The sequence below is a fragment of the Heptranchias perlo genome, chromosome 35 (assembly GCF_035084215.1).
Source record: "Heptranchias perlo isolate sHepPer1 chromosome 35, sHepPer1.hap1, whole genome shotgun sequence".
Taxonomy (NCBI): Eukaryota; Metazoa; Chordata; class Chondrichthyes; order Hexanchiformes; family Hexanchidae; genus Heptranchias; species Heptranchias perlo.
Window position 1 is genome coordinate 5,390,590 of NC_090359.1, and position 2,980 is coordinate 5,393,569.

Genomic DNA, 2,980 nt, shown 5'->3' on the forward strand with positions numbered 1-2,980 from the left:
TTTCCCGAGGCCAGCCCTGCTTTCGTCGTGTTTGCCTATCGAGCGGTCACGCAGATCGAAATGTATCGACTGGTTTCAAGGCGCAAATGAACATTGGTGCGAATCGGACATCTGCCCAATCGAAACAGCGGTCGTCGCAGAGCAAACTTGAAGGCGTGAGATCATGAAAGTGAATGTTAGAGTCGGCAATGCCGCAGGAAAGTTTCCATGAAATTGAAAGAAGAAAGGAAAGGCGGCCGATTGACTGTGGAAGGAAGCAAAAGTGGGGAAAACAGGCTGGTTTGAACTGTCCAACATCAAGTGCTGGATTTGAAGGAATGGATAGGTTTTTGCCAGCAACAAAAAATATTTCTTTCTTGTGCAAAAGATTGATTTCTTGCTGCATTCTATTAGTGTATGTGGCAGAGAACAAAAGAGGTTAACGAAACTATACTGCAGCTCGTATTCAAACCAAACTTGCTGCGACCGCAACGCAGAGTATCAAACAGTGTCCGATCAAGGCGACGCGCATCAGGTGAGGCAGTCATGCCCGAACAACAGCAATGTCGCGCCCGGTGCTGCTTGGTGAAGAAGAATGTTTGGTGATGAGGACAAAATCGCAAACATTTTAAATGCTGGCAGCGGTGGGATTCGAACCCACGCACCCGCAGAGACTGGAGCCTAAATCCAGCGCCTTCGACCGCTCGGCCACGCTACCACCTGCCAGAAGTTTGCGTTCAGAATCTGATATCTGGTGAGTGGAATGTGGTTTTCTTGCATTTTGACCTTTGAGTCGAGGATTTTCCACTGAAAAAATCAAATAAATGGGCTTTCTGAGCAATATTCATGCGACGAGATGGCCGAGTGTTTGAGGTGATGGATTCCTAATCCATTGTACTCTGCACGCATGGTTTTGTATCTCATCCGCGCCATTATTGCATTTTCCGTTTGATGTGTTGGTTCCTTCCTCATATTCAACCAGAAGTCTTGGGACTCGCTCCAATCCGAAGCTACGGTGGATGAATTTTGCGTTGCTCGCTGAACTCTGCTCAAATCAGCAAGGTCCTGATTGGCACACGGAGCTGTTGCGAGTGTCAGATGTGAAGAACGTGAAGTCTCAATAAAGTGCACAACGACGCCCCGGTGAAGCGAGTATCTGTCCACAGATACGACCTGACCTGATGAGTGTTGCCAACAGTTTGTGGATTTACTTTTGAGCTATCACTACAGCCGTTTTCCTGACAACCTGAAACTTTCCTCAAGAGCGCTGCTTCAAGCACAACTTTCTTGTGCTCTTCTCACACACAACATCGCTCTTTAATTTCCGACACACGCGCTTTAAAATCTGGCTTATCCGCACACAGTTTCCTGCGCCACGAAAATTTGAAAGACCTTTTGCTCTTGGCCTGTAATCGCGACTTGTTCGCCACAGGCGCTCTTTACATTTATCCTCTACTCGATTCAATCGCATGTTTCAACAGAATTATTAAGATCAAGGCGGAACACTTCCGATCTTACTGCGCCGCCCCAACTTGCCAAATGTGCACTTCTCAACCGCCATTCGCAGCTCTGCAGCGCTTCCCGTCGGTCACGCAACTCAACTGCTGAAAGAAACAAGCCAAAAAGCATCAAAACAAAAACCAGTTCTTCAGTGACCATCACTTGGATCTCAAGATTCGACAAGTAAAATTCGTGAACAATCGGGCGGCTGTGTTTCCCGAGACCAGCCCTACTTTCGTTGTGTTTGTCTGTCGAGCGGTCACGCAGATCGAAATGTATCGACTGGTTTCAAGGCGCAAATGAACATTGGTGCGAATCGGACATCTGCCCAATAGAAACAGCGGTCGTCGCAGAGCAAACTTGAAGGCGTGAGATCATGAAAGTGAATGTTAGAGTCGGCAATGCCGCAGGAAAGTTTCCATGAAATGTAAGGAAGAAAGGAAAGGCGGCCGATTGACTGTGGAAGGAAACAAAAGTGGTGAAAACAGGCGAGTTTGAACTGTGGTGCATCAAGTACAGGCATGTGAGAGTGCTGGATTTGAAGGAATGGAATGGTTTTTGCCAGCAACAAAAAATATTTATTTCTTGTGCAAAAGATTGATTTCTTGCTGCATTCTATTAGTGTATGTGGCAGAGAACAAAAGAGGTAAACGAAACTCTACTCTAGCACGTATTCAAACCAAACTTGCTGCGACCACAACGCAGAGTATGGACCAGGATACGATCAAGGCGACGCGCAACAGGTGGGGCAGTCATGCCCCAACAACAGCAATGTCGCGTACGGGACTGCTTTGAAAAGAAGGATGTTTGTTGCTGAGGAAAAAATAGCAAGAACTTTAATTGCTGGCAGCGGTGGGAGCACCGACCTGTGGGGAACATTACTGCACACCTCCCTCCAATCCGAAAAACAACCGTTCATCACTCGTCTCTGGTACCTGTTACTGAGGCAATTTTGTATTCATGTTGCTACTGCTCCTTTTATTCTATGGGTATCAACATTGATGACAAGGCTATCATAAGGCACTTTATCAAACGCCTTTTGAAAATTTATATGCACCACATCAATCGCATTGCCCTCAGCATCCTTCTCCGTTATCTCATCAAAAATTCTATCAAGTTATTTCAAAACGGTTTGCCTTTAACAAAAGGACAAATTTATACAAGGAGTTCGAGCCTCATTGATTGAGGCTGGGAACTGCCCACGAACAGGGATGGGATTCCAGGTGCCTTTTATTCGTTTCCCCAACAGTTACAAACGAAAGGGACAAAAGTTCGAATTCCTCCAAGATTTGAATTCGAATCGCTACATTTAAAGTTCAGAGTGCTCAACATTACACCATGGAGCCCATTGATTAAAACAAGTGGCCCCCTCCCTTTAAAGATACTGGGCTCCTTTATCAGCATCGCCATGGCGCTGCATCATTGACTTCACGAGGCTCATGGCAAATCTCTGCCATCAGCAAAACTGCAAGCACTGGTCAAACCCAACCTGCCATTTTGG

At 46.3% G+C, this 2,980-nt stretch overlaps 1 non-coding gene across 1 annotated transcript; it reads right to left on the reverse strand.

Annotated features, from left to right (window-relative positions):
• Positions 1 to 615: 615 nt before the first annotated feature.
• On the reverse strand, positions 616 to 697 carry trnal-uag (transfer RNA leucine (anticodon UAG)). The gene has a single exon. It is a non-coding gene; the product is annotated as a tRNA-Leu (tRNA).
• Positions 698 to 2,980: the final 2,283 nt, after the last annotated feature.